The sequence below is a fragment of the Triplophysa dalaica genome, chromosome 25, assembly GCF_015846415.1.
Source record: "Triplophysa dalaica isolate WHDGS20190420 chromosome 25, ASM1584641v1, whole genome shotgun sequence".
In the NCBI taxonomy this organism is placed as follows: domain Eukaryota; kingdom Metazoa; phylum Chordata; class Actinopteri; order Cypriniformes; family Nemacheilidae; genus Triplophysa; species Triplophysa dalaica.
This window is the reverse complement of record NC_079566.1, coordinates 5,553,309-5,577,840: the sequence shown is the minus strand read 5'-3', so window position 1 is coordinate 5,577,840 and position 24,532 is coordinate 5,553,309. Positions and strand designations below refer to the sequence as shown.

The 24,532-nt window shown below is 37.6% G+C and overlaps 1 protein-coding gene across 2 annotated transcripts in view; it reads left to right on the top strand.

Moving 5' to 3' along the window:
* The window catches only part of adgrb2 (adhesion G protein-coupled receptor B2), a 381,141-nt gene that overhangs the window by 5,353 nt on the left and 351,256 nt on the right, over positions 1–24,532 (top strand). The window contains exons 2-3 of one of the 2 annotated variants that reach the window (XM_056742031.1): positions 10,620–10,858; positions 17,236–17,321. The gene's annotated coding sequence lies outside the window, so the exon portion shown is untranslated. Of the gene's footprint in view, positions 1–10,619; positions 10,866–17,235; positions 17,322–24,532 lie in introns of those variants that run through there. The other variant, XM_056742032.1, reaches the window with a different exon arrangement.

Sequence of the window (24,532 nt, the reverse complement as noted above, 5' to 3'; positions counted from 1 at the left end):
CACAGGACTTTAAATCAGCTGCCAGGGGATTTGAGGGACCAGTTATTTCCATTGAGTGCCCTGTTATTCAGACGCCTGTGAATGAGTGAATTAAGACTCGACTCGTAAGTCTGTCAAAATGAATAGTTTAGTGGAGAGTAATGAAAAAGGCTTAGCCGTAGCAACACACTCGTCAATATACTTTTTTATGAGCTCCGTTCACCTCCGACAGCCAGCCGTTAATTGACATGGCTGAAGGTGTGTTTCGATCAGGCATTCTGCTGCGGTGAAGGGTCAAGTCTCAATGGAGAACTCCGACCCACATGGGGTGTCTGCATCTCTATCACCTGACTTTATAATGGCTAAGTTCACTGCACATCGTATCGTTTTCACTGCATCAGACTGAAATACGCTTGCCTCTTTTCCTGATTCTCTGCACACACACAATTTCTTTTCCCGCTTCTTCCTGAAATTACTACACTGAGAATGAAAGTGAATGCTTGCCAACACTTTCTGACTCACTAAATAGACCAGTATACTTTGTTCTGTGCCAAGATGTTGAATAAATCTAAAGTAACTCCTGGGAGTAAGTATAAGCCTGTTTGACTTGGTGATTGTTTTCTGTGTAAAGCAACGGTGCCCACTTACAAAATTGAAGTCGTGTAGGTTAGAAGAACAAAATCTATACGAGAGCATATAGTAACTAAATAACTGACTAAAAAATGGTTCACATAACACCTGAAGAACATGCTGAAACATAGTCAAGTCTTTAAAGTGGGCATGCTGTCATCTGACACGTTTACACAACGTTTATACAACGTGTCTGGAATTTCAATATGATTTCACCACTAAAACGTACCCTTTTCTCTATTCATCTCTGTTCTCTGTCTGCACACGTGCTCAATACTCTTTTAAATAATTCACAAGCAATCAGCTGCAGCCTATTTGAATTCTGAATAGCTACAGTAGATAAAGTGATTGGAAATTAAGTGTTTGTGTGTGGTTGGACAAGAATGTTTTTACTTTGTGCTGACTGGTAAAGCTTCGTCAATTAAGATTTGCCTTCAAAGCTTCTGCTGAGGAGGGTGAATAGGGACACGAGCGCGAGAGTTTAGCAGAGACCCCAACAATTAATTCAATACGGCTCTTTAATAATGCACTAAAATATTCATTAGGCTGATAAGAATGGAATGAAAATTTCCAGGACAGGCCGGACTTCGAAAAGATAAAGAAGAATAAAAGCCCTTGCTTTGGCAGCGGGACAATGATCTCAGACAGTAACAATATCTGACTTGTACTACTTAAGAATTTCTGTCCCACTTTCAGGCATCTAGCCTAACCAACAAGGTTAAACATTACCACCATTTGACCAGAACTTTGGGGGTTTCTGAAAAACATGATTATTAAAGACAATCTGATTTTTCATCAAGGAAGTCCAAAAATAGAAATTTCTTATGCCACAATCACAGCAGACTTTCAGCATGCAAAATTTCTTCAAAGACACATGCGTATATGGGATTGTGCCATATCGCTATTATCACTTTCTGTCTATATTGTGTATCCGGAGAATGTCACACCGTGATTAATAGATCTTCTCTGGGTTCACATGATATGCAGGTCAGAATGATCAAACTTGACTTTTGTAACGTGTCGAAATGCTTAACTTTTTACACAAGCTTGTGTTTCCTATACATTCTCACATATGTATAAAGTCAATGGAACGAAAAGTCTAGTGTAACAGCAATAATACTTAGAATAGTCTCTGTTTAATGGAAAAAAAATACCAGAACAGTCGAAGCATATTGAGAATTGATCTCATTTGTATATATACTTCTTCTTCTGCAGTTTTTGTGTTTATATAGGCTAGTTTAAAGGCAATCAGTTAGCTATCCATAGAAAAAGAAACATTATGGTTACAAAACAAAGTTGATTATATTCGAAGTCTAAAAAAGACCTTTCCACTATAAATTAATAGTTTTTTTATTTTTTATTTTGGTGACAATCAACAAAAAGATAATTATCTCCAAGCAAAAACACTTGAGAGGCACCCGCTTTTGTGTTATTTCTAGGCTTCATCTATCAAGCCCGTCACGCTGAGCTGCATAAAAATGGCTAAATGGTGGTGTATGTGATCTGTATGTAATTACGTTGATTGTGTACGTGTACATTTGCATCAATGGACTTTTGCTCTGTGATGACAGATGTACTGCTCTCAAGGGGAATGTGATTGGGCACATATTTATTAGAGACTCCAGGTGTAGAGTTGTCAGATTTAAACATTTTTATACATGCAGATTTATACATCCGTCACTGCACAATGACTATGTTTTAAATATAATTACAGAGGAAGTTTATGCCTTTTTATTCTTCATTTTTTCATCACACACATAACTACCTGCTCAATTTTTCACCTCTTACAGAGGATTGAGGCGTAAAAAAATTGGACTAGTATACTGTAATAAGGATGAAACAAAAGTAAATGCGTTGAAATGTTCACATTAAAAATAATGTAATCCGATTATGTAAAAATATGGATTACTATCAGGATTCTAATTTTCAATGTATAATAACAAATGGAAAGCAGAACTTTGCATTGGTGTCACAAAGCTCTATTCATGTTTTTTTATGTTATTTTGGAGAAGGTTTTTGTTTCTTTGGTAAAAAATAATTTGAAATGTGATACATTGTTAAAGTAAGCCCACTCTTTTACTTTCTTTCACAGACGCCTCTCAGAGGTCGTGTTTATCTCATGTAGACATCATAAACAATAACTATAATTCCTTTATTACCTCCTCTGTGATACTCACTTTGACACACTTTATGAGTGTTGTTCCCCTGAGAGAAATCTGGCACTATAAATGAGACCATGTAAGCATTCCTGCCCTTCACAGGCTTCCCTCAGGCCAAAATCAGCCCCCTTCCCAACTATAACCCACTAAACAGTGACCTGGGAATCTGAGAAAGAGATTCACAATGCTATCTTATATGTTACTATGCAGCTGGAGCATAAGTAACCGGGATGAAGTTACTTTAAGGAGGAGAGAAAAGGAATAATGCACTGGCTGATTTGATCCTGTGAGGTTATGACTGGGAACATTCTGGACATGGCCTTTGGTTGACTGCACATGTGGAGTTTCTCTAGTAACTTTTCTTTCTGTCTTCGTATTTCCACCTCTTTCTCTTTATCTGTCTCTGACTGTCATATTTTAAGGTTTTTATTCTTTGTATCGAGCCAAGAGGTCAATCTGTTATTCAGCTTGAACTTTAGTACGCAGCAAAAAATGAAACGTGTGTACAGTATGCTCGTGAAGAAAAGTAGACTAAAGCTAAAGGTGCGAAAGATGTCTTGTTTCATTCAGACTCGAATGTGTTCACATTCAACATTTTACTTGTTTTCCAAAATAAAGTGGTTTAAGTTCAAGACATAAAGCAGTGCCTCCTCTTGAACTTGAAGTACTTGAAAACTTTTCAGTCTTTTTATTCATTCACATACTTCATGCTTCACGATTTCGTAGAATAACTCTTTTTGTCTACATGACATCCAAAGATCCTTTCTGTTTTACAACGATTTTAAAAAGGTAAGAATCAGATGGTTCTTTAATGAACATTTGACTGAATGGTTCTTTGTGGAAGCAAAAACGTTACATCTATGGCATGGCTGTGAAGAACCTTTAACACCATAACTTTTAAATGTGCAAGTAGTCATATTTTTGTCTGCATTTATTTTTATTACTCCAACGTAAGTAAATACTACTAGATATAAACACAGCCATAAAAATGTACTTCACATATTGTTCATGCACAAACGTGATTGATTTATTTGAACTTTATTGTTATTCTTTACCGTCTATCTCCACCTTTTTCTTTATCTCTCTCTGTATAAATCTCCCTGTCTCTATTATTTAAAATCCAGCAATGGGCCCTTAAAGTGTCCAGGAAGGATGTAGCCAGTGTTTGTGTGTGCCTGGGCAGATGAATGTGTCTGTCTTCTCAGTGTTTTGGCCCATTGTTTGTGTTGCTCTCTCTCTCATACAAAGAGAGGCATGTGGTGATTGAAATGAATGGGTTTTGTTCAGAGTTATCTGTTATGTGGTGACACCGCATCATTGCATGGGCTCTGTGATGCTTCTGCAGGGCACGCAAGCCTAATGGGACTGGCAGGTTAGGAAGAACAAACTGTATATGCTGTTTTGTTTAATTCTGAAAGGAGGGAGTGCAAGTTGTTGGAATTACCTCTATAACCTTATGACACAAATCAAAGGCATATTGACAATTTTATAATTATAAAATACCTCTGAAAACAAAAGTGAAAACACAAGTATGCTTGAGGATATCTATCTAGCTAACAGCCTCAAGCAAAATGCTTGAACACATCAGATGCCATTAACTACACTAAGCAAACTTTGGTAAATCTCCTTTGGTGATGCTCCTTTTAGCAGCCGTCTAATTTTAAATGGTAAACAACACGTGTAGACCATGGACTGATAAAAAAGCCAAATGCTCATAAAAAAGAAATTTGTCATTGGCATAGCAACCTACAAATCACAAATTATGTGATTTTGTAAACCATGTGCTCTTTTTGTGTTGGTCTTCAGGTGAGACTAATAGTCTCCTAATAATATCCTGGCATAATACCAACTAAACAAACGCCCGGTTACAAATGCCAGTGAATGCCATCTCGGTTGTGCTATTTGCAGTGGAAACAAATAAACAGGCATTCAGGCTAAGTGTGCGACACCTGAGCAAAGCCCTGTGGAGTTCAGCTGCGACTTCCGCTGAATAGGGAACAAGAGAAGAAGCAGCCTCACTTCTCTTTCAGACGTCATGCTCGGGGAATCATGGCATCACTGTATTGTGTAGTTAACAGCTCAGAAAATGAACACGTCTGCCTTGCCTTGTAACTAATTGGAAGAATGTGTGTTCGTGTATGTGTGTGTTTCTATTGCATCTAATAAAAATAAATGGCTTTGAATTTTCATTCTAACAGAGACGACGGCTGGGTTTGCTTTTTAATTTGCTCTATTCATGCTGATAAAGTGGATAGCACATATTTAGCTTCTTGGTATCTTTCTAAGTAACACAGATTACCATAATGGCCTGTCAAGGCAGAGGCCAGACCACACGTTCCGCTTCAAATATCTACCATTTGCTCTCCATGCACATTAGAAACCGGTTCTCTCTTTTTTTAGTAGCGCTGTTCTCAAGTCAAGATGTATTAGAGTTTTAAATAGAGCTTAGCTGTATGCATGTGTAAATGTTTTTTTCAATCACACCTTTTCTAACAGGGTCTAAAGTCAAATCTTGATTCTTGTTCACATTTAATCTGTTTTCCATATCGCATGATATTTGTGTGCCTTTTATTTCTTTTAATTTGATTATCCATTCCATGGAATGCATAGTGCGAGAACTTGCACATCGTGTTAGCCTTTACTATGTGTTTTCACTTAACATGCTGTCTGAGGGTTTCTATTAGCTATCCACTGAGGAAATGATGCATATAAATTTGCAATGGAATATTAAGCTTAGAGCCAGATTTACTAACAGCTTGCGGCAGCGCAAACACCTCTTTTGGCGTTAAAACTACTGTTGGTATTTACAAAGAAGACGTGCTGAAAACTAGCGCTGAAAAAGCGTGGACACAGCTGTTTTTGCAATGCTCTTGGGACTGTAGATTGTTTGGTCATCTTGGGAATGAGATATTGCACATGTGGGCCTTGTTAGTAAATCACCCGCATACATTTTAACTTCCATCTGTGCTTTTTCGAAATTGTGCTCTCGCGCTGCTTTGCCCTGTTTAGTAAATCTGGCCCTTAGTGCTTGGTTTTTGGCAGGTCAACACAAAAAGACAACACAACGATTTCCATGGAACAGGAAGCATTTATAAAGTTCTTTGTGTGTACACTTATATGGTCTAATTTGATCGTGTATGTGACTGTCAATAGGATGAACTATGTGGTACTATTAGCTCAATTGAACCAATGTGGCCATGTTTTAATTCATGTTGCAGAATTTAGCAGATTTGTTTCTACAACTGTCCAAAAATATGAAAAAGGCATGTTTGGCTTGATAATGATTATGGGGTTGTGGTTAAGAACGTGAAAATGGGAGTTATGTAATAAATAATTAAAACAGCCCCATTCGCACACCCTGCAATCCATACTTTTGCATAATGCTGTTTTTCTCCTCACTCTATTACTATGTTATGTCAAGTGGTTCACTTCGTATTCCGTTTAAAGAATCATATAGAAACTATAATGAATGCGCTTCATATTTTACCCCTGACCAGTATATTTGCATATGTAATATTGATTTAATAAATGCAATCTCAAATCCACATGGTGAGCTTTATGCATGAACTAGGGGGCTAAACTGAGAGACTTCTCATTTATGCTGATTATGACTGGAGTGGCATATGGAGACTATTGCCTAGAGTAGATTCTAGCATAATGACATATTTACACAGCTTACTTGATGCAGAAATGTTTGGACAGTTGTTATTTTAGCCTTTTGTAGGATAGATGGCTGTGTTGCGTGTATAGGTCTGTTGTACAGTATATTACCTTACTGTCCTTATGATTGCCAAAATGACCAGTATCCAACGGTCCTGGATTGAGTATCCCAATGTGAAAACCACAAAATTGTATTAAATTGCAAAACAATCATTCTAAATTGCTATTCTTCGTATTAAAATTGTATGACGGGTTTATTTGACATTTTAAATATTTTATTATGGTATAACATACTGGTTCACTAAAAAAACAATGGTATAACATACTGGTTCACTAAAAAAACAATTTTAGACAGAATATTGTGCATATAATGTGCAGTGTTCAGGGAGAAGCAAGCTATTATTTCTATCTGAATGTGTTTTGTGGATGTGTGTGCTGTATAGTGAGGTAGAGCAGGAGCGTGTCCAAAGCCAAAATGAATCCTGTCAGATCTCCAGCACACTACATATTGGGATTAATGACGGAGAATGTTCCGGCAGGAAGATCTTCATACCCACTCCATTATTAATGCAGCATGCCAGATAGAAACGGAGGGAATGTGAGAGGGCAATGAAAAGGAGAGACAAATGAAAGAAGAGAAAGAGGGAGAAATATGGAAAAAAGACAAAGCCGAGCCATCCGAATAAGTCACTATTGATGTAGTGCCTAAGACTTGCTTATTGATGTAGATTTTTACAAAATCTGTTCAACCTGTGTTGTCCTCCACATTATGTTTGTTACAGAGTCTGAAATTATTTGCATTCTTATAATAAGGTAGGACCTCAGAAGGTTATACTGTATCTTCTGTACTCTGTGTCTGCTGGCCTTCTGTGTTTTACCTTGGCTGTGACATGGCACTAGCGCTGGTTTAAATGAGCAATTGAGAGACAAAGCCTGTGTACTTTGATCCGATGGCTCTCACAGATGCAGTTAAAGAGGAGAGGCTCGAAAGACATTTCAGCCCTCTTTCTCTCCTCTTCCCCTTGCTCGTATTGATCTGCCAGTTATTGCTCACTCCGGGAATTATTCCTGTCATGGTTGTATTCTCATTTCTGCCGCTGTTTCCCTCTGGCTCTAAAATCTCCGCCGTTCTTCGATTTAGTCATAAGCGTGCCCGGTCACACGCAGACTGCTTTGTGTGTGCAGGTTTAAAGTATTCCTGTCCTCATGCAACGTAGTCTCACGGGAATTCAGGGATTGTAATAACGATGGTAAAAAAACATGATCAGTAATCTCTATCGTGACAACACCGGCACTGTTTGTCTGCTACTAACAACTTTTCATGTGCATTGGACATGTTATCTCCGTTTGTTTTGGAGGCATGTGGGAAAAGTCCTAATGCTAAAATAAAAACAAAAACTGTTGGCATTTCATTACAGAAGGGGAAAATTAAATTACAGCGGTGTAGTTCTGCTTCGTACACTCCTGAGGGAAACACCTGAACATTTTCTTTTCAAAACCCTCACTCACTTCGGCACAGAGGAAAATTAAATGGCGAGAATGAGGAGAGATCCCTCAAATTTTAATGTAACTTACAACTTACTTTACATAATTTTTTCTTTTTTAAATGTTCTATAAAGTGAAATTATATCTGTAACTTTTGTCTCAACTGTTGTCACCATCTCTGTTTGAAACAAAGTTTCATAAACACAAAACAGATTTCTAACCACGAAGTTGCATTTTTTTATTTATTCTAATTGAATTTTAAGTTTTCATGTTAAAATTTATATTTCAGTTTGTATTGTGTTTTAACACAAATGGAGAGACATGCTATACAAACAAAATAAAGCACCTTTCATTTTACCTAATGATACACGGTATCACTCCCTAAACACCGTTTTTTTATTTCTGCCATTAAACTAAAATTTTCTGTTATATATTCCTGTCGCGAATGGATGAAGGGGGACCCTCTGGACAAAGGGGGTGCTCATATGTTTACCAGATTATGGTTCCCTCGATGTTGACAGGTGATAAAGCCGTTTCATCCTATAATATCACTGTTTTTATCTTGGGAAAGGAATTATGAATCTCAGGTGTTGCCACAGGTATTTGATTACATCGTTGACAGAAAAAGAGAGAGAATTCTGTGTGTGGATTCTGTGGCTCAGTTTTATAAGATGATAAACACTATTCTTTATTAAGCAGTTAATAGGTTTTTTCCAGACAGTCACAGCATCAGTCAAGTATAAGAAGTCAACTACTGGAAGACTTTCCTCTTACTGTTTGTATCACAGCATCTCAGTCTGACTGATGTGTATGAGTAATTTAAATATTGATGAGGAAAATCTCTTGCTGGTTTACACAGAGCTCAGTCCTGCTTATTTGCATCAAGTTTTATTTATGCATGAACAAATTTATACACAAATATGATTTATTAATTCTGCGCATCAACTCAGAGTAAATTTCCACAGAGTTCAAACAGTTGCAAATCTGCCAAACACATTTGTATCCAAAAATGATAAACACATGATAAATAATGTTGAGCGATGTCTTGGGAGGATAGACAAATGTGATTACATATGATTGATTTGTGTGTTTGATTTAGTGCCTGTACATGTGTGTGTGAATGTGTGTATTTGTGCATTGCAGGTTTGTATGAGACTTCATGCAGCTGTAATGAGGGTTTCAAGTACCAGGGAGATTTGTGTAAATTTGGAGTTTGGTGATTAAAGACAATCACACTACAGACATCTGTCAACTCTAGGCTGAATGCATATCCGTGAAGGAATGTATGGGCTTGGCCTGTTAATCAAAAGTGCTTTTGTATTTTAAAATTCACAGAAAATAGACAAACAAACAAACATGCATCCAAACGAAAACGTCAATTGTATACCTGAGTAGTGTGTCATATCTGGGACAACACATTTTCTGTTTCCAACATCCTTCAAACTATCGTCTTTTGTGTTCCTTCCTCTTTTTTTTTGTGTCATACAGGTTTGAAATTTCATGAGGGTGTCTAAATAATGACAGCATTTTCAGTTTGGGGTGAACTATCCCTTAAAAGACGTCACACAGATGTGCTGTCCTTAACTAAACACATCTTTGTGTTACCACTTGGACAATACATTTAGTGTTACTTGTGTTGTCCCTTACATTTATTGTACACAAAATCAACACAAAATGTGTGGGAATTATAAAAAATGTGGATTGCTTTTTAATTTATGACTGCCCCGAACAAGCATTTCTACCTAACAGATGTTTGCATTCTACAAAACACAAAATAACGGAATTTACAAAAATACAAATGTATGTGTGCTTGATTGAATGTATTATTGTAGCTTCCAAAGGGCGTTACAAATTGAAAAAAAATCTTTGTCCTGTCCAAGAGTATATACTGTACATAGACATAACTCTTGAATATGATGTGTTGCTTTCTTGAGCATCAGTAAATGTTTGTATCATTCGCAATAGTTAGGAATGAGTATCTCAAATATCTCAATTGCCTACTGAAAAGAGGGATCTCAAAATGTAATAGTTGGAAAGGGATCAAATATGTAAAAAATGGCGGAAAGCAAACAATTAAATGTCTGGAGACATACAATATACTCATAAACAACTAATATAAAAACACAAAAGCAGTTATTGATTGTCAAGGTAACAATACTCAGTATTAAGTAATCAATGTAATATTTGGTTATCTTGTAAATAGCATGTTCAGGAAAGTATTACATTGAAAACTCCTTTTAAAATTCCTAACATTTTGAAGCTTCTGCAAGGCGTATGTAAACGTACGACCCCATCTGTGTAATGTTAATATCTGTTATGTAAAATAGCTTAACCAGCGCAGGACTAATTATGTAATATCCTTACAAAACACATTAAACAGTAAATGGATTTAAAACTATTTACAGGGAAATTCGTTCTGCTCATATTTCATGAATAAGGTGTGTAAGCTTGTGCATTTAAACGTCTGCATAGATATATGTTTAGTTTCCTCTCTCAGTAATGGTGTTGGTCTATCTGCCTAATGGCTCTTACAGCAAACACTGTGTGTGTGTGTGTGTGTGTGTGCGAGTTTGGGGCGATAGTGTGTGTGTGTATGTGCGAGTGTGCATTTCTGTAAAATAAACTGTCCCTAGACCAGTTTCTGCACCCCAGCTTCATGTATCATATCTGCAGGTCCAGTATTGACCGTCTGGTTGCATTTCACAGGTGGATGGACACATTACTTCCAAATCCATCACCGTGGGTCCTGTCTGTGAGAGGGAGACACTCAAAGTTAATATCCCCACCAATGTGCTTGAAAGATCCAAGAGTCCAACGCAGCAATTACATCTTCAGAGCTCCATTCTCTGTCTCATCTCAGATTGCTTTGTTACTGGAGTCTGGAGGCTGTCACACAGAAGTTTGAAGTAACAGAATGAAAGCAGGCCAGGAGCAGTGGACCTGATGTAAGAGGTATTTTTAAGAGTGGTCGCTGCGGGGCTTTAGTGTCTGCAGTAGGTGTGGGTTTTACTATGTGAAAACGCCCTTAATGCACAGTAAACAGACAGCAAAAGGCACCTCGGGTTGTGTGGTAAATCAGTAATGCTTTTATGGACTCGGTCAATGATTGTTAATAGGATTTTCAGCATTTATGTAGCTTTAAAACATGATAATTATGTTAGGAAAAAGTACGAAAGACATACTGTATACATTAGCAAAGTTTCTTGCATGTGTCGTTTCATACTGAATATGAAAATGAGCACTGAGCCTCATTTATTGAAACACAATAAGCTTTTCATACTAAACTCTGAATACGTATGTAAACCTTCATTTCCATTTCCGCCGGCTCTTCTGATGTAAAGTTTTCAATGCCCCATTGTACAGACAAACAACTCAAATTACAGTAATCTGCTGAAGCGAGATGCAATAAATGATTAATCAGATTTATCCTGCGGTGACATGAGACTCCTCTGTGCTGCCGCTCGGTACGGGTTCACGTTCAGTGGGCCACACGATCGCTCTGCTCATTCACTGCTCATCATAATATTAATTTGCAGGCCATAAAAAACACTTTGTGCCTGGTACCAGACTACAGTTCCCTGTACAGCGTTTGCTCGTCTCTTCCGTTTAAACCTGAGGCAAATGTCATCTAGTAGCTCTCCTTTGAAATGAAAGTGTGTTCCCATAGAGGAGTTTCTAAAAAGCGGCTTAGCTTGCGTGCGTGGAGAATCCATGATTTATTTACATTCTATATTTATGCGTGTACGTGTGTTGGGCTGCAGGTCACGTGCGGCTTAGGCTGGTAGATAACGCTATTGTGGGAATTTGGGATCCCACATTCACTAAGCCCATAAAGGGATTTTCCCCTGAGGCATGGGTGGGCGAAAGTGGAAATAAAGCCATGGTGAGTAAAAGCCACGCCTGTTAGAAAGAAGCGCAGGGGTTCAGCTAAAGGATACAATATGGGGTTCACCAAGGGGCAGAGGGTGATGAAATGGGACATTATCAAAGGAGGCTGTAAGCCACAATAGGGTCATGAAGAAAAACTCTTAATTTGATATAGCTGTAACAATAATTATACCTATATTTGCGTATCTAAATCTAAACTCGCGTGATCCAGTAGGTTACTTTTGTCACCCAAATGGATGTATAGCTAACCTAAATGTGTTGTGTTAAGTGGTCATTTTTACTTTATAACATTTTTAGAAAGAGAGAGAGAGATTAACTTCGGACAGTTTTGGTCGGCCTTGATCATTCTTTGTTAAAACGAAAGCAAACTTTTAGTTCAGCACAGAACAGAATAACAGTCCATACATGTCTTAAAGAGTAGGTAGCACGAGATCATGAAAATGACATTTCATGCAGTCTGTTATGTTGCAGTGTTTGAAAGTAAGCTGTCTGCCCAGTTGTAAGTCCGAAGGTGAATAAATAACGAAGTTATTTGCTTGTAAAAATGGGAGTCGACTCTGAATCGCACAAACGAGACGTGGAATAGTTCACCCGCATATCTACGTCACTATATATAATCCCGCCTACGTTTTGCTGAGACTGCCGCGAAAACTTATCTCTCCTCGCCCAAACACTGTCGCTCGTTTGTGATGCGTGTGTATCATGTCTAGACCCTGTGTTCTACGGTGGGACACTAAGTCCGTCTTAAGAACGTCTGAGGGAAAAATGGTTACAATTCATTTTTCAAACGATACCAGAGGAGTATAACCCCAGAGTTTAACTGTGCGCGCGTCACTGGTTTAATAATCTTGGCGCGTTCAATGCAGGATATGTGAAACGACTATCCTTGAAAGAGGGGGAATACAAACTCTATTTGGACCTTTTAGCTCCACCGAATCACAATCTGTAAGTGTGACTTTTGATATTTGTCTGAACTTCAAGGAATATTTTCGTACCTTATGTCTGTGTTTATCCCGCTTCCGACTTGTGTGTGTGAGTTTGCATGTTCTCCCCGTGCCTCGGGGGTTTCCTCCGGGTACTCCGGTTTCCTCCCCTGGTCCAAAGACATGCATGGTAGGTTGATTGGCACACTGTAAAAAATTGTCCGTAGGGTGTGAGTGCGTGAGTGAATGAGTGAGTGTGTGTGCCCTGCGATGGGTTGGCACTCCATCCAGGGTGTATCCTGCCTTGATGCCCGATGACTCCTGAGATAGGCACAGGCTCCCCGTGACCCGAGGTAGTTCGGATAAGCGGTAGAAAATGGAATGGAATGTCTGTGTTTAGCTAATGCATATAACACTAACATTAGCATTTACCGTTATGGGTGTTACAGTTTGTTTATCTTGCTATTAACTTTGCATTTTGACACATTTGTCGCACATGCACCTATATAGATATATTTGGGTGATACCACAATAGTTTTTATTATACACAATATTACTAACGTATTTACAGTATTTTAAGAAAAAAATAATATTTTATTTCATTGATGAGCAAAAGCACAACATGCATGTTGTCACACTGGGAGTTTTTATGACAAGAGTTGTCACTTGTCACTGACAAACATCCTGCTCCAGTCGTGGTGGAGTTTGTTGTGCATTAGCGTCTTCTTCAACGTCAGACTCGGGCTCAAACTGGTACGGTAAAATCGCCGCCATCTCTACACGTATAATGTAAATGACATCCAACCACATGTAAACCATAATCCTGTAGTGATGGGTTCCATTTGCGACAAATGATGAACGCGTTTGACCAATAACAACATACTACACCATCTGACCAATCACATGACACAAGGTTAGTGGGTAGGCTGGGCCTAGAGGGATGAATCGCAGAACGAATCATTTGAGTGTCAGTCAAGAAGTAAGGTACGAATAACTGCCTATTATTACGACATTATAGTGTTTAAACCCATTGTATGTACATAAACGTTGTTGGACACTCCATAAACCAAAGTAGGACCTAAAAAATCATATGCTAGGTACACTTTAATCTTTAAGTGTGTTAAACACAACAAACAATTTACGACTTCATTGATGAAAACGCCTTTCCTTTAAAATGTCACTGCAAATGCTGCTCTCTGAACGCTGAAGGTACGCTCATCACATCACAGGGATGCAAAGCATGTCTTGCCAGCCTGCTCATACTTGTAATATGTAAGTAATAGATCAATAAGTATTATATTCTACCTTAAAACACCACTTACCGAAAGCTTTCGTCTGTAATGATTCCAACAACATTGTGTCTTGTATCTGTATTGGAATAGTTGTGATGTAAACTCTGCTATTCTCATTCATTTAGTATGATTTTTCGAAGTTATTACTAAGTTATTGTTTATTGTTATAGTGTGAAGGTCCATTCAAGCAGGGTATACAGTATATCTCTATGTTTACTATTACAATAATTAAAACGCCATTTTTTCCTATTAATCACCAAAGCTAAAGCAGGTTTGTCGGACTGGTTAGTTTGTCGGACAAAAGGGGGTCAGTCACTGAGGCACATATTATTGCCGTTATGGTTGGTCAGATTGCTTATTAATCAAACTGCTTGCAATGGGTCAGATTAAATTTTTTCTTTCAAGCCTTATGTTTTTTGCACACTGTTTCTAAAAGTTGTTCTCTGTAATTGTGCGCGTCATATTGACCTATTACCTTTAATCTGCAGTCAGTTTCCTAAGATTCTGTTTTATGAACTAATTAGCATGTGCTAAAGTAATTGAGAAGCAGATGAAAATCAGAGGCCTCTCTTTTCCTTCTGGCGCTTGTGCTGTCGAACAAGCTTGCTGCGACAAAGCCCTTAAGAATGTATAACTGTATAAAATGAAGGTTGTTAATCAACAAACCCTTTATGTTTTATTAAGTTTTTGCAATTCTATGGATCACTAGCATGCCTATTAAAATCCTGTCTTCAGCGAGGCTTGGAGGGGGGTCTGCATGGGCAGCCGACTGTGTAGATGATGTCTAGACTTGGGCACGGAATTCCTCTTACCCTCGGATCTGACTGATGGTAGATGGATGTGGATCGAAGCTGATGGACCATTAGCCTCCCACTGAGGTTCCCAGACTGTATAGACGCTGCACAGAGAGATTGCATACAGCCTCACACTCTCTCTATTTCAGCACATTTTATTGGCAGGATTCTAGAACATATACCACTTGAAAAGCAATCACATCACTTGATTTATTGGCATTGATAGTAACAGACGGCAGCATTTGAACAGTACAGAAGTGGAGATATTGTGTATCAACCCTGAGATATATTTTGGAAAGGGCTTATGTTGATAGTTCTGCTAACATCAACACTCCCTGCATCTTTCATGGTGTGTCTTAATCTCTTGTATCTATTTCCACTTAGTTATCCCAGCATGCACAAGGTATTCGGCCTCAGGCAAATTGTTTCGTTCTGATATTAATCTATCATTCCACAGTTAAGATGCTGTCATGCTATGGCAAGCGTGAGACACTTGTTCATGTTACAGGTACAACATTCATGTGGTTCTATTCTATTCTAGAATCTATTCTACAAAATGTACACACACAATATTGACTATGAATTTTCGAAAGATAGATTATTTGAAATTAGAAGGTATTTTTTTTAATTGTTATTTGTAGCATTTCAGCACCATGGTCAGCTCCTGCTTCAGCACCATGGCCAGAAACTTTTTCATCATGAGAAAGCTGGAGAGCTCCGTCTGTATTATAATACATATATGATTCATTTCAGCACCTCCCATGATAGCAGTTGTCTTTCAATGTACTTTTAAACCACATTTTGCAAAAATGAGTTGAAAATACAAATATTAATATAAAATGTATTAGCTGAATGAAGAACTCCAGTGTAATGCAGTAAGCCCACAATAGAGATACGTTTGAATCAGAGTTTAACGTTTAAGTTTTACAGTTTTAAAGTATTTTTGTAATAATTTGATAATATTTTGGACTAGCTTTTTTGTTTTCATGTTAATTTCAATTACATTTTTTGCAATTTTGTGAATTTGTCAATTTTTTATGTAGTCTAATTTATATATGTATATATATATTTTTTGTTTTGATTTGATTTGTTTTGTTTTTATTTATGTTGAGTTTGTCAATTTAGTGGATTCAATGTGTTTTTGTAGGCACTTTCATTGGATAGATTTTTGCATATGCTTGTTTTGCTGTAGTTTGCTGAACTTGGCGAAGCAGATTTGTGATATTTAATACTTAATTATTTGTTTATATTTGTTATATTTAATATTTAATGGCCATGTTCCACACGTCCACTGTGTTTGTGTATTTAATATTTTGGTTCAATTAATTATGCTTTCAGCAGCAGCATCTCTCTCTCGGTGTATGTTTAAATATGCTTTGCTGAAATTTCCTCAGAAAATGCGCAGATATACATATTGCGACAGGCCAGCTGATTCGCATTAGCTGAGAGCTGATAGCGTTAAATTTATATTTTGAATGATCAAACTAAAATGCTATAAAAGGTCAGGTCAAAATGATTTACATGTAAATCAGCAACAAGTTTTAAAATCATTTCTTTTTTTTTTTACCTGTCGAATGATTTTAAAGTGCATTTTTGAATTTTAATATGTAAATTAAACCCCTCAAAGCTTTAAAAGCTCATACTATATAAGACATACTTTTACCTTTTTAGATTAGATTTAGTTTCCTGAATATCATTCATTCACACATGGTAATAGAGGACAGCATTTTATGGACTCCTTTTAGTCCTTTCTCTAGCAAACACTTGTTTGCACCAGCAGATATACATTATGTGCCTGTGATTAATCACCAGGATATTTCTGACCTCTGACGGCCAGCAGACGTTTTATTTACTGAAGTAAAGATTTACTCATATTGTTCCACTTCGTATGTATTTTCAATGAGACTTTTGTAAAATTTAGGGCTTTCCCAAGGGCTCCAGATTCCCCAGAGTCTCAATTCAGTGCTCAAAAATGACAGGGCCTGTCACTTTTACTTGGATGCAGTTTCAGTTGCCCAAAACTTCACATTGTCTTCTAAGAGGTCTTGGATTGGTGGACTGGAAATCTTTGGGCTTTCTTCAATAAGGACATTCTGTCCTAACCTTATCATCGCCCTAAAAGCCTCAATCTGGCTCCTGAGCCAAAGCTTCATGTTTCAAAGTGATTTTGTGCGTCTGAGTGAATGTAATTTGCCACATTCATGGCCTTTCATCTTCTTCTTTAAGTACTTACAAGATTAACATTTACCACTTCAAGTTCAGAATGAATGACGTCTTTCACAGTTTTATGTTTACTGGCCTCTCAAACCTGGTGTGAGGAGAAATATTACAGTTGTTGTTGTTATGCAGGATATTTTTAGACGTATCCTCGCATCACATTTGTGTTGTTTTTATCTGTATTTTAATTCACTTTATTTTTTCTCAGTTTATGGCTTAGGAATTGCTCCAAATGGACTGTTTGTCTTGCCAGGACGTTTTTGGCTGAACTGACATGTTTACAAATGGAAGTGGGTAAGCTGACAATGCACTACACCACATGACACCGAGCCTTCTGCAATGACACTGGAAGTTTAGTGCAGCATGAGCATGATCATTTAATATACTTTGTTTTTGACAAAACATCCCATGTTTCGGTTGTGACAGACACATTTTCAGTAGTGATGGTAATGTGATCACAATATTTCGTTTGCACGGCTGGATCAGACTTTCATCCTTTTATGTTAATACAAATATCTAACCATATTGCACATACGTAGCCAGCACATATAGCAGACACACATCTGAGAGTAAATACTGTATATGATAGAAAACCTACAGCTCACAGACTATATCACTACTAAAACATATTAAAATACTAATGATTTGCATAACCGTACAGAGTTTTGTTTATTTCCCCAAAAGAGGATTAAGTGTTGAATAAAAAAATAATTTCGGAGGGGAGAAAAATACCCAGTGATAAATTTCAATTGTAACTGTTTTGGTAGTGACAATTTTTGAATACTTTCGAGCCTAGCTCAAAGATGCTTATCAGCACATGGTTTGCAAGCACAGTTCTGTACAAATGTACAAACATAAAAAGTCAATTTTATGGAATGGTGCCCAAAAAAGTTTGCTTAATTGCTGGAAAAATATGTTTGGTTGTGACTTTCCTTATTCACACAGATTTTCAGACTTTTGAACACATGTACACATGTGTGTACCTTATTCACGAGTTACAGATAATAGCAATATTGCAAGGCAAATGGTATGTGTATTTGGCGTGCTGTCCTGGGAGCGGGCTCCAAGCTTGCCGGTTCATACCGAACCTGGAGCACATAACCCCTGACCAGGTAAGAAGCTGTCTTACCTGCGTTCTCTCTACAGCATTCAGGGTCCCTCCACCCTCCACCCTCCAGCCCAAACCCAGAGTGCACCTTTGATCCTGCAGTAGAAGCGGGCTCGAGGAGAAGAGCCGGGGGTGGATGGACACTGAAAGCTGAAGAGAGAACACAGGTAAGACAGCTTTGTCTATTTACAAGAGAGCTCGCTTGAGCTGATAGGGAAGATGCTGTGATCAGTTGATTATCTGATCCTGCTCCTCCCCAAATTTGTTAATTAAACATCAATTAGTGACATGAAAATCCGCAACACATTTTTTCAATTTTTTTCATTTTTTCATTTCATAATTTAATAATTAAAAAAAAAATGTTTAATATAATTTTAATGAATTGAAATTTAGGGGTTTGGGTTCGGGACACCCGTCTCCCAATTGAAAAGTAGTCGATAAAGTATGATTTGATACATATTAAGCTTAAGGATATTATAAATATCATTGTGGATTTCGAAAGATGATAGACAGAATACTTGATTTGAATACTTGAATGCTTTATAATGTGTTTTTTTGTATGGGGCAGCAGTTTGCAAAAATTCTGAATAAATGCATGAAAGATATATTGAGAGAAAACTGCCCTCAAAAGTGAATTTCGGGGTGAATGTGTCCGAGAGAATCGTGCTTGGGGTTTAGGAGTGCATTTTTCGGCCTGTGTGTTCATTAAGTAGTCTGTAATAAACTTGGGAAATATTTGCAAGTTGTTATTTAAATATAACTTGGTTTGAATCGAAGAGGTTTGAAAGGAAAAGTAAAACAAAACACAAAGAACTTTCTCAATTAGATGAGATATCATCAAAGGTTCACCATCTGAACCAAGAGAATTTAGAAAAACCTGTGTTTGTTTGCTGTGCATTGTTTCATTGTCAGTGTTCGCTATTAGGATCTATAGTGGAAGGGCACCGTTTGAAATAATAAATAATATAATAAAAACTAAAAGCGGTTGCATATACAAATGTGCAAAGTTCAGCATTTCTGTTTGTTCACTGAAATCACAATTTGGGCACAGCAGATTTACAGTTCAGGAATCATCTGGAAATACGCTGTGACGTTGCCAAGACATTTCTAATCAGGAGAACCAGGAGCAGCGCAAAGAGGCTTTAGACCGAAGATGTGGAGGCTGACAATAAAGCAACAGAAAATGTTAGTTTTGAAGTCAATGATGATAGAAAAGGGGTGAGATAATGTTATTGTATCAATTGCATTTTAGCCTTTTGCTTTAGATTTTTGTCTTCTGTGCTTTCACGGTGGACGTTTTGTTGATGCTGCAGGTGTTTCCTGCATGTGTCTTATTAACTTTATCTCTAATTGGCTTGGTTACGCGGAGCGTGAGCTTGTCTGATATCCCCATATGTTCATGTTAACGTACTGCCATCAGAATGCAGCAACATAACAAAGTGAAGCATTGGCTAATAATCAAACTTACACAGGCCATCAATTATACACCCGTGATAATGCACTAAAGCACACTGACATGGGTGAAATCCATTATCCCTGGTGCTGTCAATCACAACCAGCAGATAGAATGTATAATGGTGACTCGGTGGAGGACGTGATCACATGGTCTCGATGTAAACCACTCGCACACGCCTAAATAATGGAGCAGATTTGTGCTCCAACATTTGTGTGCATCCAGGTTTTGACTCTGGCATTTAAAGATTAATGGAACATTGAGTCAGCGCATTAGAAGGCTCTGTGTCATTCTTACTCGACCTTATCTCCCCACTCTTTCAGGGACAGACGCTTTGTGTGATTAATGACTGTCTGTGTTTATGTTATGAGGGATGGTGTCTTTGCTCTCCATCTCCGTCAGTCTTTCGGTGAGCTATGGCAGGCCGTGTGCTAGTACCCTTTGAGATCTTTATTACACCGGTGATGATGACACTAAGCTTAGGCTGTGGAGCGCGGTTTACAGAAACAGTTTTGTGAGTCTGTAAAATAGCTGACTAGTGATGTACTGTACATAGACTTTTCAACGGTAACAACATAAACAAATGCTATGTGGCCCAAACTTAACTTCCGGTAGACCTCTGCAAAGAATCAATAATTGTTGTATAAATGAATATTGATATAAATGAAATATAAAATACACAGACTGGAAGTTAACTTCAGGCCAGGCACACATCCGATTAATGGTTTATAACGATGGATTCAAATAATTTACCCTCATGCAATGATGTAAATTTGACTCATTGTATCTGTATTGAACTTCTATAATCCTTTAAAATTCAGACACGATTCTTCTCATTTATATCCCTTGTCTTTGTTCTCTCTTATCCTCTTAATCATCTCATTAAAACATCCTTTATGTAAGTAATAGGCAGATGAATTTCAACATTGAACAATGTTATATTTTTTTGGTCACATGACAGTGTGATAAAGTCCTTTTAGTCTTATGTGGTCACACAGGAGTTACATGCAAAAACGGAGATAGAACATCGCACTTTCAGGTCCAAGAAAACCTGGCACCGGTTGTATAAACTGCTTAGACTAGTCTTAGAAGTTAGTCATCTAATTTTTTCCTTCAAGACTGGTCATAACTTCTTTAAATCAGTTACATAAACAGGTCGATTGGGCTAGTTTAGTTAGCAGCTAAATCTATGCAACTGGGCCCTTGTCACAACTTTCAGGTGAGAATTGGTGACCATTATTTCTGGAAAAAGAATCGTCAAACAAGAACAGATAAGAAGAAATACCGAATGAACATCCTTTTATGTTGTTTACACAGATGGGAGAGAATGATGCTTAGACATGCAGACACACGTGACCATGAAAAAAATTCACAATGACTCAAACATTCAGAGGCATCCTCTAACACATGCCTTAGAAGTTTTCCGACAACGTCTCATCTTCCCGCTGCCTTCTTTCTGTCCTAACCACACACAGAACACTTGTGCAGATAGGTGGTGAGGAGAAGCCCATTACAGATAGAGCTCGGCACAGGGCAAGACCACTCAACCAGCATCTTGTTATCTGTCCTCCTCCACACAAACACACGGCACACGTCGTGCTCCTGAAGACAATGCGGCCTGCTGCTCGCTGCACCCGCGGTAAATAGGATTTCGGAACCGTATGGTGCTTTCCTCGCTGCCTGTTTGGTATTCTATATCACAGACATCTGTTTACACCCTCTTCCGACTGATCTCTGAGCTGTTTTTCTGTGTTCTTGGCCTGATCTTTTTTCATCCTTTATTCAACAACATTCCTTTGGAAATTCCTGTAGCTTAGTGGTAAGAGTATTGCGTTAACAGCGCATGGTTGTGGGTTCGATCCCAGGGGATTGCACATACCTAAGTATAAATGTATAGGATAATGCAATGTAAGTCGCTTTGACGTCTGCCAAATGCATAAATAAAAAAAATCCTCCCACTTTTCACGCCTCTCTTCGTAACAGAGAATTAGCAGGACCTCTTTCACAAATTTGCTCACATTTGCTCTATCACGAAATCAGCGAGCCAGCAAAATCGCTTGTTTTGCAGGTATTGGATGATTAGACGTAAAAATAATCGGCACACAGAAACCGCATCAACATAGCTGATTATATCAGTACCACGGGCCGGCTATGATGAAGTGGTAAAGACAATTACATTAGAGCTCCATTACAGCAGCAATGTGTATTGCCCTATCTCCAAAAGCCTCAATGAAGCATATACCCAACACTATTTGATGAGGGGAGGATTTATTAGGGTCCATATGGAGAAGAGAGGTCTTCTTTATAACTAATTGTGACATGTGCTGTATTTATTTGCTGTTTATTTTAGATTTGATTAATGTTGTGTAATTAGCTGGAAATGGATTGGGTAGGTAGTGGCAGGTTTTTTATTGCCTGGGTGAGACCTCTCTCCAGTGGCTTGACTGGGATGAAATGGTCAGAATAGCTCAGGATGGTTTAATTGGACTTTTAGTGAAGAGTATGACGGACCCACTCCCTTGAAACGAAAGATTTCGATTTGTGGGAAATGAACATTCAATGTTATCCTTCCACCTAGAACGACTTCTTTACCTATTTACAGTTTGAAGCAAGCGTAGATTTTATTTTTGCCACGAGGTGGGTTGTCTTTAACCAACCATGGTGAAAATATTGAAATAACCCAGAATAGGGTCATTTTAAACCAGCAGTGTCCTGTCCAATATTTACCCAGCATGGGTCAGCGTGTGCACTTTTTAGAGAGAAATATTTCTCATCATCTTAAAAAGGTTTTGAGCTAAAATACAAGTGTGTAAATATATATTTTTTCAATTTGACTGAATAATGGAAAGAGCAGCAATAGCGAGCTCTAAACTGATTTTAACCACTTCAATATTGTTTAATCTTTTAAATGTTACTCTGTCTTCAAACTCAAGTTTACTTATTTTATATTATACTTACTTATTTACTTCACCATTATATTTGTATCTAGTCACGACGAACTATACATCATTCGGAACTTCGGAATGTCTAAGTAGGTCATAATTACTATTTAAGTGATTTTTTGGTCAACAATCTGCCTTGTCTCTTCTTTCATGAAAGACCAACTTTAGGTCTGCATTTCAAGGCATTCATGAATTACGAAGATTTAAGTTTGGATTGTGAATTTCATGTGTATTCATAATACATTTAGTGAAAGTTAAAAGATTAAATAAAGCCTCACAGGAAAGAAGCTGCTTGATCAAATTTCAAGAGAACATTTCTGTAGAATGTTGACTACACTGAAGATGCTAAAATCTAATAGATTTTCTTTTTTGTCTCGATTTTTGAGTCGCGTAATTCCCTATATGGTATTTCACAGTTCCCAAAACTTTTGACCTGTAGATTTTTTCCCCTTCATTTTAGACCCTGCTTTGGGCCTCCAGCCATATCCACAGACCAGATTATCATAAAATCACTTATCAACCACCCTGAACGCATTTGTAACCGTCAAAGAGCACCTTCTGTATCATCTAAACCTTTAGCGACTGATTCCATTAACTTTATCCAGCTTTATAGATGGGTTCTAATGAGTATAGTTTTTAACATTATGCACAGAGGTATGATTCACATTACGCAGGTAAGGAAAGCAATGCATAGTGTTAAAAGTGTGAGAAACGAAAGGGGCTGAGGGGGTGTGATCTGTCATTTCTCATTAACACCGTCTGAAGGTGCTGAGAGAGGGGCACTGCTGCCCTTCCCACAAGACCCGCTATGATACATTATCACCTGTCAGCATCTCAGTGTACACCATCATCCCTCCTCACCTATCCCCCCTGCGCCTCAAAATAAAGAGGTAATCTTACCTTATTCTGTGAGTTCACAACGTGCACTGTTGACTGATTATTGGCTGATCCAGTTAAACTGACTGAACGTCTTCTTTAAAATGTCTTCCTGTCAAAGAAGAAAAGCTAAAGAGCAAAAGTAACAAAATAGCCATTTCCTTTAAAAGTTTTAGAGTTTTTGGATTACGTTGAAGACGGTGAATTTAAATAGCATAGAACCATGTTAGGGTAATAAATTAAGGTAGATTTTTAGTACTCTAGATTGATAAAGAATGGACAACATTCTTTATTCTTTAAGTATTTGCTGCTGGTTCGAGCAAATACTCAACTGAAGTAAACACAAGAAATAAGATAATATCACAATATACTGTAGCATCTGTGCGAATGAAATGCCTTGTCACATCTTTTAGATGCTTTCAATTTATAAAAAGTTGGGATGCACAATATTATCTTCCGGACAATATTATCGACAGATAATGGCTTATAAATTAATTATCGGCATCGGCCCAATACAGAAAATAATGCCGATATGAGTCGCCGGTAGGAAGCAGAGTTGATTAATATGCATTTTTGTCAATTTTTTAAAATCCATAATAACTGCATTTAAACCTACTCCTAATGGGATAATGAAAAAAGAAAACATACAAAATAAAATGAACAAAACGCAACGTACTGTGAGTATATTGCCAGTCTGTGTTATATAATAATATTGTTTATTTTGTTTTACATGTTCTTGATAAGAAAGACAAGCACATAGGCTAGGTCTATTTTACTCTGGTGAAAGTCTGTTCAACAAGACGACAGTTAACAAGCCAACTGTTAAGATCCTAAAAATATGCTATATATCCTTATCAGCACCACATATTAATATTGTTTTCCTTGTCATTCACGGCCAGTCTCTTACTTGTTTAGCATTTTTATTTCAAGGAATCACAGGGCATTTTAAAATAAACAAAAAAGCACCCGTGCGAATTTATTTACAGACTTTAACTTGAAGTGTACCCTACATTTTCATGTTTCATGTTGTTCAAGAACGAAAATGAATGTACTATGAACAACCGCTATGAAAACGGTTATGGTAATACATTAATTATTGTATACCATTTAACATTACGTTGGTATT